Raw genomic sequence first — 17,397 nt, 5'->3', positions numbered from 1 at the left:
GAAAATCTATGAATTTGCGGAACTAATCGACCGTGCCCGGACAACATTAAATCCCCATCCGGTGTGAAAGTTTTCCGGAAAATATGTTAACAAACCCGCCCGATTTGGGCCCATATTTAACGAGATACCGGAATTCGAATAGAGGCATTTGCATTTTAAGTGTTTTCGCTTCGCCGAATTTATTGCCACTCTTTCTCGATCTGTTTGACGATATATACAATTTCGTGCAAATTCCATGCGTTCTGTTATTTGCTGTTAATGGAGTTGATCGAAATATTGCACAGTTCGATCGGGGACTTTTGCCGCTAGTTTAATGGAAAACCTTCCATTTTTTCCATATGGCAAAACCGCCAATGCTCGATAATAAATATAGATAAGAATTGACGTATTTTAATTAAAACGCACAATCTTATCGCGGTTGGTTATCCAAATAGAAAAACAAGTGCAGACGTGGAACATCTGCTCGGTTTCAGTTTGAGCTTGGGGCGTTTTCCATATACCCCCTTCATTTACTTTTAGCATATTTATTAGGAAATCCACACGAATATCGCGCCGCTATTTACTTTCAACTTCAGGTGTTTCCACAACGAAAAATATTGAATTACATGCGGTCCCCTGTTTTATCAACTAATCATTCCTCAGTTATCAGCGTGCGCCTTATTAAAAGTTTGATAAACCGGCCGGGATGTAAAGCTTTTACTGGAATTAATATCAAATTCGGGTTAAAGTTCCGTTTCGTTTTGGGAAATTAGCAGTTTTCTTAACGCAAATTGTCCATTGATTACTCTCTTGGAGCCGCAAGTTTGCCTCACTTTAAACCAGTTGGCTTGATGTGATGTTCCGAAACCTGAATTCATTTTCCAAAAGATTAGTTTTGAGGAGAGTGGGAATGTCTTCACAAACTCCTTCATTGAGCGAGATTCTTTTGGGATAATCTCGAAGTCAAAGGAATGGCCAAAATTGAAATTTCGCGTTAAGGAAAATGATCGAATACAAAATTTAAAAACTGGTTAGGAAAAAATCGCAACTTCCAAACCAATTCAACCAGCTACTTGAAAATATAGCTCATTAAACCAGAACGTTTCAAGAGAAACTGGGAAAATTTCTACTGGAATCAGACCATCGGCTGGTTTTTTGAACGCTATTAGACGTGAGATTAACAAAACTTGTGGTAGGTCATGGAATATTCTAAAATTCCAAACTTCGGGAAATAGAAAATTGCAACTTCCACACATTAAAAACGAAGGTTTTCGGTTAAAAACGGAAAACCGTCTATGAAAATCCGAAAGTTGGCCGCGTTTCCATTAAGCCATTAGATTTGCAGCTGAAATGATCATCCTAACTTGCAGATCAGCTAAACTGATTTTCAACTTCCAAAACAGTTGAAACAAGAATTTGARRATTTTAGAACACTAGAAGAGRMAGCTTGAGGTAAAAGCTGAGAAGGCTGCGATTGAATCGAAGCATCGGCTGATTTTTCGGAAGACCTTGAACGTGGAGGTAAAATTCGGAAATACGAAACTGAAGTAGGACTAAAAAAACTCGAAAATTCCGAACTTTGGAAAATATCAACTTGCAACTTTGACATAGTAAAACCGAGGGTTTAGTGGAAACCCCAAAAAATTTCATCCAAATCCGAGCATTCAGTGAGCTTTTACAAGCCATTGGATTTTTAGTAGAAATGAAGTCCTTGACCTAACTTGAAGTTCAGTTAAGCAAAAATTTCCAACCCTCAAACTAATTGAAGCAGCAACTTCAAATTTTAGCACATTAAAGGATGAAGTTTGGTGTAAAACCCAAGAAGTTTGAATTGAATCCAAGCGTCTGCTCATTTTTCAGACGCTTTTGAACTTAGACGTAGATTTCGCGAAACTTGTTGTAGCGATTCAGACACGCTCAAAACTTGAAAACTTTGGGGAATTGCAACTTGAATGTTGGCAGAACCAAAATGAAAGCTTCAGTTAGAAGCTGAGAAAACATCAAAATAATACGAGCGCGTGGGCTGCGTTTTCAGAATTAGATTTAGATTTGCAGCAGAAATGAAGAGTCGTCCTCTCTTGTAGTTCTGCCAAACAAAAAATTACTACTTCCAAACTGATCAAAACAACGACTTGAAATTTTGTCACATTAAATGGCAACAGTTGGTGCAAAGAACAAGAAAATTTTATTTCAATTCGAGCATTGGGGGATTTTTCAGAAGCTGCTACACTTTGTCGTAAAACTCAGGAAACTTGGACTTGTAACAGAAATGAACAGTTGTTCCTATTTGTTTGTATTAAAAGTTCAGTTTACGAAAACTTCCAATCGACTTGATGCAGCAGCTCGAAATTTTTGCACACGAAGCGATAAACTTTGAGTTGAAAGATGAGAAAATTTCATGCGAATTTGAAAGTCGGGCCATTTTCTGAACTTTGAGACGAAATTTGGGGGGGACAAACAAAATCCCAACTTTCAAACGAAATAACACAGCAACTTTAAATTTTTACACATTGAAAGACAAGGTTTGAGGTAAACACTGAAAATATTTCGCTCTAATTGGAGCCTTGCCTGATTTTTCAGAAGCTCGTAAACTTAGACGTAAAATTCGGGAAACTTGTGGTAGAATTAAGAAAAACTGTAAACTTTGAAACTTCAGCAAGTAGCAACAAGCAAATTTGGCGCGGTTAATACCCAGATTTTAGTTAAAAACTGAGAAAACATTATTAGAATCTGAGAATAACAAAAAATTCCCACTACCAAACCAATTGAAACATCAATTTTAACTTTTAGCCCACCAAAACTTTGAGGTAAACATTAGGAAGATTTCGATTGAAGAAGTTGAAACCGGGTGTCGGCTGATTTGTTAAACGCCCTTGATCTTGGAGTAAGGATCTTGGTATGGATGCAAATTCTTCGTAAAAAACTTCCAAAATTCGGAAAGTGGCAACTTGCAAATTGGCACAAAGATAATGAAGGTTTTCGTGAAAAGGTGAGACTCAGTGCTGACAATTCAAGCGTTTCCTGAGTTTTCCGAAGCCATTAGATTTCCAGCAGGAATAAGTGATTGTCCCAACCCAAAAATCCCAACTTCCAACCCATTTGAAACAGCAATTCAAGAATTTAGTGTACTAAAAGGGCAGAATTTAGGTAAAAGCTGGGAAGATTGAAATTGATTCGGATCATCGAGTCATTTTCCTAATATCCTTGAATTTGGACCTAAAATTTTACGAAACGATACGAAACTTGTGGTAGAGCGCAATAAAAACTCGAAATTTCGAAAGTTTGTAAAATAGAAACTTACAACTTTGCGACAGTGACGCAGAAGATTTTAGTTAAAAACAGAAAAAATACCCCTAGATTCCGAAGATTTACTGATATTCTAGATGACACTAAATTTGTGGCAGTAATGAAGAGTTCTCAAAACTTGTAGTTGAGCGGAACAAAAAATCCCAACATCCAAACTGTTTAAAACAGAAACTTAAAATTTTTGCGCATTAAAAGAAGAACATTGCGGTGAACACTAAGACGATTTAATTGAAATCTTTGCTCTGGCTGGTTTTTTAGAAGCTCTTGAATTTGGCTTTAACGCTAGATTCACTAAACTTGCGGTAAAGCTCAAAAAAATAGGCAAACTTCCCAACTTTGAGCAGCAGCAACTTCCAACTTTGGCATCTTAAACATGTGGCTTTTAGTGAAAACCTCAGAAAATTTCTTAAGAATCTGAGCACCGGCTGAGTTTTGACAAGCCATTAGACTTGTAAGGAAAAAAGTGTCTTACGTGTTGTGTGTGTGCAGATAAACGAAAAATCTCAACTACCAAATCAATCGAAACACCAACTTTAAATTTTAGCTCGCTTATAGAGAAACTTTGAGGTAAAACTTTGGCACATTTTCTCTGAATGGTCTTCCGATGGTTGGCTGATTTTTGGGGAGCTTTTGAACCTGGACGAAAATTTCACGAAACTTGGCTCAGGAAAGATTGGAAACTTTCAAACTTCGGCAACTCGAAACTTGTAACTTCGGCATCTTAAACACGAAACTTTTAGTTAAAAAATGAGAAAATATCATCAGATTTCAGAAGCCATTCGATTTGTAGCCAAAATAAAAAGTGCTCCTAACTTGCTCATCTAAACGAAAAATCGCAACTCCTTAAACAATTGAGCCATAAACTTTAAATTTTTCCTCACTCAAGGAGGAGCTTGAGGTAAAAGTGAGGAAGTTTCAATGCTAATGTGAGCGTCAGCTGATTTTTCGAAAGCTCTGGACGAAAATTTCACAAAACTTCTGATAAGATTCAAAGAAAATTGGAAACTTTCTAACTTTGCCAAGCAGCAACTTGCAACTTTGGCACCGTAAACACGTAGCCTTTAGGTAAAAACTGCGAAAATTCCACAAGAATCTGAGTATCCGTAGAGTTTTCAGGAGTCATAAAATTGGAAGCAAAAATAAAAAGTCTTCCTAACTTGTTGTTCGGCTAAACGAAAAATAGGAACTTCTAATACCATCGAGCCATAAACTTTCAAGCTTGAGGTAAAAATTGGGAAGTTTTAATGTAAAAGTGAGCGTCGGCTGATTATTCTGACGCTCTTGAACCTGAACGAAAATTTCACAAAACCTGTGATAAGGCTCAGGAGAAATTGGAAACTTCCAAAGTTCGCCAAGTAGCAACTTGCAACTACAACTAAACACGCAGCTTTTAGTTAAAAACTGAGAAAATATCACAAGAATCTAAGCGTCCAGTAAACTTTCAGAAGGCACTTGATCTGTAGCAAAAATGAAAAGTTCTCCTAACTTATTGTTCAGCTAAACGCAAAATCGCAACTTCTAAAAGAATAGAGCCGTAAACTTCAAATTTTCGCTCACTCAAGGAGGAAGCTTGAGGAAAAAGTTGAGAAGCTTTAATGTTAATATGAGGGTCGACTGATTGTTCGGAAGCTCTTGAACCTGGACGAAAATTTCACAAAACTTGTAATAAGGCTCAAGAAAAAATTGGGAACTTCCAAACTTCGGAAAGTAGCAACTTGCAACTTTGACACCGTAAAAACGCAGTTTTAAGTTAAAAACTGAGGAAATATCGTAAGAATTTGAGAATCAGCTGAACTTTCAGAAGCCATTCGATTTGTGGCAAAAATGAAAAGTCCTCCTAACTTGTTGCTCCGCTAAACGAAAAATTGCAACTTCTAAAACAATCGAGCCAAAAACTTGAAATTTTCGCCCATTGAAGGAGGAGGCTTGAGGTAAAAGTGGGAAAGTTTTAGTATGAATGTGAGTGTCGGCTGATTATTCGGAAGCTCTTGAACCTGGACGAAAATTTCTCAAAAACCTGTGATAAGGCTCAAGAAAAATTGGAAACTTCCAAACTTCGCCAAGTAGCAACTTGCAACTTTGGGACCCTAAACACGCAGGTTTTATTTAAAAACTGAGAAAATATCACAAGAATCTAAGCATCCAGTGAACTTTCAGAAGCCATTTGATCTGTAGCAAAAATGAAAAGTAACTTGTTATTCAGCTAAACGAAAAATCGAAACTTGTAGTAAGGCTCAAGAAGACGTGGAATTTTCAAACTTTCCATTTTTCCCACCCACTAGGACATGTACATTTTGAAATATTTTTTGAATAAAATCAAACCATTAACTAAAGTTTTCCGTTTCGAATAAAGCAAGTTATAAATATAACAAAATGATAAATAATTGACTAAAATTGAAAAAACCGACGTGTCTGTCGCTAGAACTGCGCCGATATCTGACCCCAAAACCAAGCAAGCGTTATTGTGTGAATGCTAATTAAGGCCTTTGATGAGGGCAGATACATAATTAAACACCCCCAGGCAGGTGCCCCTGATCGATTTTTCTACTGGCTTAGTTTGCAGAGAGAACCGCCTGAAATTGATCAAAATCATGCTGAAAGCTTCAAATTGTGCAGCAAATCGCACCATCCCATATCGCATTAAATCTGTTATTATCCGGCGGAAAGTTGCCATCCCTCGAGCATGTCCTGGCAGCCAAGAAACAATTGCCAAGAAATGGGAAAACAATCGAATGAAGATATATAGGGTCGATTCCTCTGGGACACGCTGTCGGTGACGTTGTTTCCGAAAATTATTTCAGTTTATCAAATAAGTACTTGTCTCGGCTGCTCGCCGGCCTTAGACAACCGACTGGCTCGAAGAGTTTCCCAGGTAAACACAATTTGGGTTTTACGTTTGGCAAAGTTTTCCGACTGGAAAAGTTGCCGGTTGTTTTTGTTTTCTATAGTTGGCGGTGCAACTAAACTAAGCGGTTGAAAAGTTTCGGCCGGCTCAAGAAGAAAGCCGCATTACGGTAAATATTTTCATCTGATGGGATGGGAGCTCTGGCCGAGTGTTTTCCATTACTCTAGTGTTACCGAAAGCTGGAAATTGTTCCTAAATCTGCGATTTTGGCAAATGTTGTCGTCCACTTTCCCACTAGTTAGTGTCTATTTATTAATTAACTTCCGTGGTTTCAACATCTTCAATGAACACAGCAGAACACACAGGACATTTAGAAATAAATTGACGACTATTTCTGGAAGATTCAGCAAACACAGTGGATGGTAAATCAAAATCACAACGGCAACCACACTTTCAAGACGAGCGTTTTTGTGGTTAGTTTTCGTCTGGTGCTTTTCAAAACTTGGAATTTATAACAATGAGGAACATGCATAATGTTAACTTTCTTGGGGAGGCGCGGAGTTGGTCAAATATTCTACATGTTTGGATGTTAATTACAAGCAAATACATGCAGAACGTGGGAAAATTTTAAATAATCACGAACCCAACCATTAGGGTCGGATTTGTATTTTTTACAATGAAATCAGCAGAACAATGAGAACGACAAAATCAGGAGAAAATTGCATTTAAAAGAACAGAAAATAAATGTTCAAACTAGTGTCGATTTCTCATCATTTGCTAGCGCTATTTGGTTAGATTTAATACCAATGTGTAGAACTTTCAAAAATAAAAAATTTTGTACTAAACATTGCTTTTGACAAGTTTTATGTTTGGATTTACGTTCAAAAAACTTATTATCGATCTCATTTTCTGGAACTTCTCATCTGGATAAACAAATCACATAAAAAGTGCTTTGTTGTACAATTTCTTAGTTCATTTTATCCAATGTGTATACAAATTTTCCTATAGTTTTTCGCACTTGGAATTCTTGTTCTTTAGGATATGCTCTCTGTGCAAAGTCCTTGCGCAAATTTCAGGGGTATAAACGTGATCATTAAACCTAATTTGTCTAATCCAAAAGTGGACGGTTTATGAAAAACGGAGCGTCAAAGTTCAAACCAAAAAAGCGAAAAATTTACTAATTTTGTTTGCAAGCTTCTATTTGAGTGAAATTTCGAATCGGGGGGCTTTGGACGGCAAAAAAAATTAAAATCCGAGTCAGATTTGGGAGATGTTTAACAGTTTTTATGGCTGAGTAAAACAACTATTTATGAGCAGATTTGTGTTCATCCATGCCCTATGAGAAACTGTCTCTTGATAGAATTCTCCACAATTTAAAGTTTTCTGGATCTGACTACACTTGATTATTTTTTATTGGGGTTCTAAAATCCATCGACTACTCAACGCCCGTAAATGAAGACGACTTGTGGTGACGAATTGGAAACTAAACACTCAAATTTATAAACAAACACAATAAACGAACAAGTGGAAATATACGAAGAGGAGGAGAACAGACGAGAAGTAAATCGTAAGTAAAGAATAACTGGATGGTAGAACATATTTGAAAAATCGTGGAAAACAGACCGGACGTTAAGAACAAAGATATTGCAAAATATCGATACAGAAACAAGAAAGGCCACCGGAAAAACCAGAGAGAGAGTAGGCGCAATTCCTTTAACGTTCACAAAAATTTAAAAAAACCTCAGGATGGTGGAAATATAAAAGAACCACAAGGAATATATAAGATAAAGAACATTTAATTTATTGATAAAGAACAATTAAAAAATTGAATTGAACAATTGAAAGACTCGAGGACGAGAGAAGGAAAAATTCTTCGAAAGCCGCGACCTCCCACTCCATGGAAAGATCAGATTACTAAGAAGCTATGATTTTGCAGTGCTCTTGCATGCGCAAAAAGCTGGAAATATTAAATCATAGTATTTAAAAGATGCTGAAAACTTGAATAACTGGGCCACATAACGCTCAACGAACACAGATTCTGCAGGAAAAGGTACAGAATATCGTGACCTCATAAGTAAATAAAATGATTTTGTTCAATCGCCAGCATTCGAAACAAGTAGTCCCAAAAAGATCGTCAGCTTCATGTTATTAAGGCCTGAAAATGCACCACTTTGTCCAATTAATTAAAAATTTAACCGACTTTGTACGTCCTAAGTTTCCGGTGATAACGTCTCCAATTTGCAACACCCTGTAGAAGCAAAAGGGGACACTTTGGAAGAAAATAATTCGAATGAAAGACGCGAAAGAATAGGCGAGTTGAGGAGGCTTCGATCAAGGGGAGACGCAATGCGAGCGCTTATTTGGCAGGAAATCATTCGGTTTTCCTACTATGGAGGACAAAATGTCGAAAACAAGATAATAGTTACATGAATTTGTTATCAGATTGCGGGTAAATCAGCTATTGTGTTGCTAAACCTTCATTTATGTGAAAAATACTAAAATATAAAAAAATTGTTCGCTTGATCCTGTATTTGTTGATAATTTGGTTTAGGTCAAAGGAAAAACAACCCAAGTGTTTTTTTGCTTAAAAATGTATTCAAAAAACGGGGTTTTCATTGCTTCAATAGCAGTTAAGTGTTTGTACTTAATTTGAATCGTTTTATGACACAAACCAATTTAATTTATTGCCTAAGAATTTTTCATTGTAAGAGAACTTTGATGATTCTTTTTGCTTCTACCTGCATCAATTGCAAAAATATTTAAAAACTCTGCATAACCGCCCTGATGAATATCCCTGCTTCCGAAACGAGCAACTCAACAGTTGACATCCCCATTCAAAACTTGAAATTCCACCCTGTTGGCTGCACATGCGCGACTACTGACCAGGTCAGCCATGTGCTTACCACCCCACTCGCCCCTCGTCGAGTCTTACCAGAAAAAATCGAGGAAAAGTTTGAACTTACCGGCGGCTATTTTCTATTTGGGGATGAGACGCGCGCGATTTTGCGACTTTCGCGTATTTTCCACGACACCCGACAGTTTCCATGTGGAAACGCGGCAAACTCGGGGGCGCGCAAACTACTGTGACGGCCACGGTGGCGGCGCCGCCACACCCCAGCGACGCCCGAGACGCCGGCGCCGTTTATCGTCGTGTCCGGCTCACATTTTTCTAGCAACTTTTTGCCTGTCGCAATCTTCTGTTGCTTTGCTAGTGGAGGAATTCGAAGTTGCTGTGGAACTTCTTCGCCACTTGGCCAGAAATGGCCAGCTTCCTGCACAAGTTTTATGCCACACCTGTTTATACGTTTTTCAAGTCAAGCTCATTTTTTGTCAGTTTCTGCTTTCGCAATTAGTTTGAATGTGTGGTTTTGTTTGGGTGTTTAAAATCGAGAGAATTGAAAAATAAAAATGCTGTATGTTAGGCTTCTCTTCAAGAGGAATTTTTCGTTTTTGTTTGTTAAATCGGGAAATTGCATATTTTTTAAACATTTGCTGCAAAGTTACAATTCGTTAAAGCCAAGTCCGTCTTCTTTCATCAAAATGTTTTTAAGGCACATTTCACAAAGTCCCCAAAATTCCCTAGATTCTTATAAACTTTCCAAGTATTGCCTTTTAATAGACCGGTGTTTTCTCTATATTTGAAGGAAATTTCAGCCCGCTTTGCTGTAACGCGCGATTTTTTAAAACAAAGTTTGTCTTCTATAAAAGACAAATTTTGTGAGGCAAATTTGAAAAATTCTTCAAAATTCCTTAGATCCTAATAAATTTGGAAACGTTCCTCTTTTAATAGGCCGGTGCTTGTTCTATATCAAGAAACACTTTTAGCCCCTTGCGAGTTTTGGGCAGAAGCGCATGATTTTTGAAAGCAAAGGTTCTCTTCTTTCAATAAGAAGTTTATCAAGCAAATTTCAAAACTTCCTCAAAAAGTCCCTAGATCTATATAAACTTGGCCACTTTGCACCTTTGATAGGCTCGATGTTTGTTCTATATTTCGACGCAATTTCAGCTCTTAATGGGCTTCAGACGGAAATCCACGATTTTTTTTAAAGTAAAGGTTGATTTCCTTCAAGGGAAAGTGTCTAAGGCAAATTTCAAAACTTCTCCAAAAGTGCCCTAGATTTTTCTGAACTAGAGCAATTTGCACATTGGTCTATTAAATGTGTGTAAATAATATTTGCAGGGAATTTCAGTTCTTTGTGAGTTTCGGTTTGAATCACACGATTTTTGAAAATAAATCCGGTCTTCTTAAGAGAAAGTGTCTAACCCAAATTTCAAAACTTTCCCAAAATTTCCCTCGATTTTACCAACTGGGACACTTTGCACCTTTGATAAACCGATGTTTGCTCTATATTTGAACGCAATTTATGCTGTTTGTGAATTCCGACCCGATTCGCACGATTTTTTAAAAAGGATTGCATTCTCTCAAGAGCCAACTGTCAAAACTTTTCCAAAAGTTCCCTGGATCTTTATGAACTTGGGTACTTTGCACCTTTAATAGAACACTCTTTGCTCTATATGTGGCGGCAATTTCTGCTCTTTGTATGTTTCGACCCGAATCGCATATTTTTTTGCAAGGTTGCCTTATCTAAAGGAAAGTGTCTAAAGCAAATTTCAAATCTTCTCCAAAAGTGCCCTAGATTTTTATGAACTTGAGCACTTTGCACCTTTAATAGAACACTGTTTGCTCTATGTTTGGGCGCAATTTCAGCTCTTTGCAAGTTTTAGCGTGAATCATCAATTTTCGTCGTAAAAGAGACAGTGTCTAAGGTAAATTTCAAAAGTTCCCAAAATTTTTGGACACTTTGCATCTTTAATAGCCTGATGCTTGCTCTACATTTGAACGCACTTTCAGATCTTTGTGAGTTTCGGCCAGAATCGCTCGATTTTTTAAGGTAAGGGTCGCCTTCTATCAAAGGAAAGTGTCTAAAGCAAATTTCAAAATTTCTCCAAAAGTTTCCTAGATTTTTACAAACTTGGACACATCGCACCTCTAATAGGCCAATGTTTGCTCTATATGTGGACACCATTTCAGGTATTTGCGAGTTTTGGTCAGAATCGCAAGATTGATTTTTAAAGTAAAGTTTACCTTCTCGCAAGAGGACGTGCCTAAGGCAAATTTCAAAAGTTCCCTAGGTTTTCATGAACTTGGACAATTTGCACCTTTAGTCAACTGATGGTTGCTCTATATGTGAACGCAATTTCAGCTCTTTGTGAGTTTCGGCCTGAATCGCACGATTTTTAAAAAGAAAGGTTGCCTTATCTCTAGATTCTCACAAACTTAGGCACTTTGCCTCTTTAATAGACCGATGTTTGCTCTATACGTGGACACAATTTCTTTGTGAGTTTCAGCCGGAATCGCACGATTTTTTAAAGCAAAAATCTTCTCTCAACAGAAAGTGTCTAAGACAAATTTTAAAACTTTTCTCGATTTTTATGAACTTGGTCACTGATGTTTGCTCTATATGTGGACGCAATTTAAGCTCTTGGTGGGTTCTGGCCCGAATTGCACGATTTTTTAAAGGAAAGGTTGCCTTCTCTTCAGAAAGCAAATTTCAAAACTTTTCCAAAAGTTTTCTGTATTTTTATGAATTTGAACACTTTGCACCTTTAATATACAGATGTTTGCTCTATATTTTGACTCAATTGCAGCTATTTGTGAGCTTCGAGATGTAACGCACGACTTTTTGTTTGTTTAAATCGCCTCAAAGCCTAATTTTTTAAAGTAAGCCAAAGTTTTTAAACCCCAGTAATAATTTACGGTTACACTAAATTTGTTCGTGTTTCTTTAACAATATGCCACTTCTAAGCTAAAACAAGTATCAACTTGAAATTTGCATGTCAAATGGGCGACGATCTTTGCAAAAAATCGGAAAAGTCTTCTTTAAATCACTCTGAAAACTGATTTTTAATGAATTTATAAATGCAGTTCAATTTATATATGAACAATTTGTAACTGCCGAACTAAATCTGGTAGAAACTTGACAATTACAAATTCCATAAAAGAGACTTCCGGCAAAAAATGGAGAAATTTTCCTTTAAAATTCCCTAAACGAGGTGTTAGGATAAATTTTTAAGCGCGAGCCGCAATTACGCGCTTTTCTACAAAAATTGGCCACTTCCAAACGAAAACAGGCGGAAACTTGAAATTTACACCCTCGCTAGCAGAAATCGCAGGACAGGAAACAGTGGGACAATTTGCACTAAAATGGATACAAAAGCTAATTTTTGCCAGTCTCATAATTGTGCGAAATAATGGGAGATTTTTCCAAACTTCACGCTCTGATTAAGACTTTGCAACTTCCCAGCCGAAGTATGTAGCAACTTGAAATTTAAACCCTCCATAGTGAACTGCCGTCGCAAAAAACCGCAACATTTCCAGTCTAATCACCCTAAAACCTGATTGTTACTAAATTTATGAACGACAGTAACAATTTACGTTTGCACTAAATTTCACGTTTCTTTTTAAAACTTGCAACTTCCAGGCTGAAACAAGAATCAACTTGAAATTTGCATGTCAAATAGGCGACCGGTTATGCGAAAAATGGACAAGCTTTTATTGAAATCGCTCTAAATGCTGAATGTTGTTGAATTTATAAAAGCAAGTAATAGTTTTCTAACCAAATTACAAGCTTTTCTTTAAAAAATCGTAACTAGGAAACTGAAGACAGTGAAAACTTGTAATTTTGCTGCTCCAAAGATACATCAGTTTATTGAAAAATTCGCAACTTCTAAACGGAAACCGGTATCTACTTGAAATTTGCAACTTCCATGGAAGAGTTTAGCGGGAAAAAATGAGAAAATTTTCCTTTCAATTTCTCTACACCGTGTTTTTGGCTACATTTTTAAACGCGAGCGGCAATTTGAGCTTTAAATAGATCAATCAGGAAACAACGCAAACAATCAGAAACGCCACAAACTCGACTCATTCTAGTGCTAATTCTTCATACTAATTTTGTATTAGCAAGTGACGCTTAAATCTAATTTAAAAATTGACTATTTAGGAAATTACATATAAAGAATATAGAGACCGTAGAAAATGCAGAAAATAATTCAGACAAATCTAAGGTTTCAAGAAGGCAAAGACCTAAAAGAACGTTGAATTCTACCAATCATGAGTTTGTGTAAATTGTGTAATGTTGTCTCGCCGAAACGTAATGAAATGAACGATGCTCAAAATTTTTACTTCACACTTTGACTGAGACCCTGAGGAAAGATAAGAATATTATAACAAGTACACGTAGTCAGGAAAATAAATCAGAATATAGAGACCAGAAATTGAACTAATTACCACAAATAACATTAATCGATTTATTAACAAAACTTCTAAATAAACATATTTACGTACAAAAAGGAAGCCTGCTGTACTCAAGCACATGCGTGGAACAAGGCAGTTGGCTAAACGCGTTTATAAGAAAGAGATAGTAAGAACAATAAACGTGTTCAGTCGTTACTTTTCTCCTTGCCTAATACGTATATTTATGGGTTTTTGCCAACAAAAATTCCCAAAATTCTCATTATGACTTGACAAATTTGACAGTTGTGATGTATTTATGGCGCATTGAAGCAGCATGCTTTTCGTCCCGGGCCCGTCTATTGGACTTTGACATTGGCATTGACATTTGCTTTAAACCAATGGATGAGTGGAACAAGACAAGTTTGCCAAAAGCGTACTTAGGGACGAGAAGGAAACATTTAGGTAGTGAAATGATTGAAGTTTGTAAACGTGAATTTCAATTGGCTGCCAAACATGGGCACTTTCCTTCCCTACTTGTCTTTATCTTTATCTGTCTTTATAGAATCTTAGCAGATTCTTACATTAATTGATCCAAAAATGGGTCTTAAGAGGGAACATCAAGTTTAAAAGTGGAAATAGTGATATTTGAATATTTTTTTAAATGACCTTGCCAGCTATCAATGTCAGTCGCATTATGCTAGATGTCAAATGTCAAGGTGAATTCGATGGTGACATTGGTTAGACTTTGGAAAGTTATCTAGTTGGCGAATGCTCGAAAACCGATAAAAAAATCAAGTGCATAAACCGACAATGGGAGATGCAACTGTCAATGTCATTAATGTAGAATACGTACATGACCTTGAAGTCCTGACGCGGGTGGGAAACCGATTTGACAGATTTGTGAAATTTCAGAAATTGTCATTTTTGGTGGTTGTGTTTGAATTTTTTTTTTATTGACAGTTTGACTGATGACCTTGAAATAAATTTAATTCGAAATAGAATAAAATGTGAATGATCTGAGTGTAAGATTACGATCTTAAAGTGGGCCAAAAAAATTAGTCAACATAAGAAAATTTGAGAAAAATAAGGAAAAAAATTCCTGAAACTGCCAGTATGACTTGACATATTTGACCGTTGAAGTGTTTCCTCCCGGGCCTACCTATTGGAGTTTGACAATGACATTGGCATTTGAAATTGGACAGTGAGAGACCAGAGGTCTTCTTGAAGGAAAAATGCTTAAAGCACTAAATAAGAAACTGACAATGAAAAACATGAAACTGAGAAACTGTGAGGTTGGTGGAAACTGCAAATGGCAATGTTCTATTTAAAGAATGAGCCGCTTGGAAAATTTTAAGTTTCTGTCCAAATGCTCCAGCTGGAAGTTTTTGCGCCCAAAGAGCTCTCGACTTATCCCGGAGTATTTATTTAAAAAAAGCTCTCACTTGAAATTAGAGTCGCGTTCTGCACGAGGGGAAAACTTGATCTTGTGGCCAGCTCTTAGCGCAGTGTCGCTGTTTTAATTTCGTCGACTGACATTCAATTAGCATGTTTTTGACACAGTCGAGACACTGATTTCGATACTTCCCGTACTGGCAAAAACCGCCACTTTAAATGGAATTCCTGCAGACTCGATTAAGGCATGGAATTAATAGCGAACATTGATGTGGACGGTTCAGATGCATGGTCAAATGTCATGCAGGTGCAAATATTTTGCCGTCTCGAAAAGGAGCCAGTGCGGGCCCCGTCGCAACTTTCGCCAAACTTACGAAAGCTTAAAAAGGGAACTTTTAATACGGAAAGTTTTTTAATGAGAGCAGAACTACTCGGGGGAGAATGGAGGAGTGAAAAACGACGAAACGACATCGCAAAGCATCAAGGTAGGTGTTGCATTTCTCAATCAATACCACTCTGGGGAAATCACAAAACAGGCTGGCGGGTGTCCTCCCTCTCGCTCAAATCCCCGCGCTCACCATGCCGGATGTCTTCGCTTTATGCCGGCTTTTTCCTTCTTTCTTTCCGCTTTCCGTTTTTTTTTCTTCGGTTTCTCTCAAGGAATCGGTCAGGCTCACTTACTTTCTAATTAGTCTCTGCAGTCCTGAAAATTTACTCCATTTAATTAAGGCAAACATGGCAGGCATTTAGGATCGCAGGAAATTTTATTAAGTTGGCAATTAATTGCTTGGAATTGAGAAAGATTCTGTTGGCTAATGATGATTACGTACTCTGACCTCAGTGGGTCCTTAGGGGCAAATTGCCTCTTGAAACGACATAGACCTATACGAACGAATAAACCTGCAGAATCTAGGTTGTTTCAGAATCCCAAAACATGAAAGAAGCTTGTACTTCATGAAGCAGAACTGGGCAGAAATTGAGGCAATTGGAAGCAACCCCTGATTTTTTTAACTAAGAGCAAGTTTTTGTGCGGAAATATTTGGACTTTTACCCGGAGCAATTAATTTGGAATTTTCTTCAGTGGCGTGCAAGTTTTGGGAAAATATCGCGCTAACTACCCAAAATCGCCGCTCCTGCCACGCAAAAAACTTGGCGAATTAGTGCTCATAAATTAGCTAGAACTGCTCGAACATGTGTTAAAAAGTTCTATTGTCGATTTTGAGCAGTTCTTTCAATATCCGATTTTTTTTTTATTTTAACTAGTCTCAATTTTGTACTTTTTTATGGTGGTTGCAAAATGGGTGAAAAGTTGACAAGAAAATTAATCTTTTCTCTAAAACGGCTTACTCTGAAGCGTTTTACTAACAGCAAGTTTTTGTATCGAAAATTTTGGGCTTTTCCAGGGAGAAATCAATTTGAAATTGTCTTCAGTGGCGTGGAACTTTTGGGAAACTATTAGGCCAACTCGCTGCTCCTGCTACACAAAAAAAAACTGTCAAATTAGCGATCAGAAATTAGCTAAAAATACTCGAAAATGTCTAAAAAGTTCTACTGTCGATTTTGAACAATATTTTGCATATAAAGAATATTTTTTTTTATTAATCTTGGCCAAATTTGGAACTTTTTCTGCTGATTTTCAACCGAAAATACCATTTTTCTCTAAAATTGCTCATTTTAGAGCCCTTGACTACGAGCAAGTTTTTGTGCGAAAAACTTTTTCTGCTGATTTTCAACGGAAAATGCCGTTTTCTCTAAAACTGCTCATTTTGAGAGCTTGACTACAAGGAAGTTTTTGTGCGAAAAATTTTCGACTTTTGCAGGGAGGAATAAATTTGAAATTTTCTCCAGTGGCGTGGAAGTTTTGGGGAAAAAGAATGCGAACTACCCAAAATCGCCGGTCCTGCTGCACAAAAAAACTGCCAAATTAGCGCTCAAAAAGTAGCTGAAAGTACTCAAAAAATATCCAAAAAGGTTCGACTGTCGATTTTGAACAGTTGTTTGCAGATAATCATTTTTTTACAAATTAAACTACGCTAAATTTTGTACTTTTTTCTGGTGATTTTCAAAGAGAAAATTACATTTCCCTTAAAACTGTTCACTTTGGAACGCTAGAATAAGAACAAGTTTTTCTGTGGAAAAATTTGGGCTTTTACAGTGAGGAATCAGTTTGAAATTTCCTCTAGTGGCGTGGAAGTTCTGGGGAAAAATACGATCAACCACCCAAAATTGACGTCACTGCCACACAAAAAACTAGCAAATTGGCGCTCATAGATTAGCTAAAAGAACTCGAAAACTGTGTGAAAAGATTCTGTTCTCAATTTTGAACTGTTGTTTGCACAAAAGCATTATTTACCAAATTAAACTAAGCCAAATTTTGGTGCTTTACCTGGTGATTTTCAAAGAGAAAATTAATGTTTGCTCTAAAACTGTTCACTTTAGACCGTTAGACTAAGAGCACCTTTTTATGTGGCAATCTTTGGGTTTTTACGGGGATAAAGCAATTCGATATTTTCTTCAGTGGCGTGGAAGTTTTGGGGAAAAATAAGGTCAACTACCCAACACCGCCGCCCCTGTTGCACAAAAAAACTGTCAAATTCGCGCTCAGAACTTAGCTGAAACAACTCGAAAAATGTCTATAAAG

Source organism: Dendroctonus ponderosae, unplaced genomic scaffold, assembly GCF_020466585.1.
Source record: "Dendroctonus ponderosae isolate FM_Combo_2020 unplaced genomic scaffold, Dpon_F_20191213v2 Dpon_F_20191213_10, whole genome shotgun sequence".
Taxonomy (NCBI): domain Eukaryota; kingdom Metazoa; phylum Arthropoda; class Insecta; order Coleoptera; family Curculionidae; genus Dendroctonus; species Dendroctonus ponderosae.
This window is presented reverse-complemented; position numbering follows the sequence as displayed.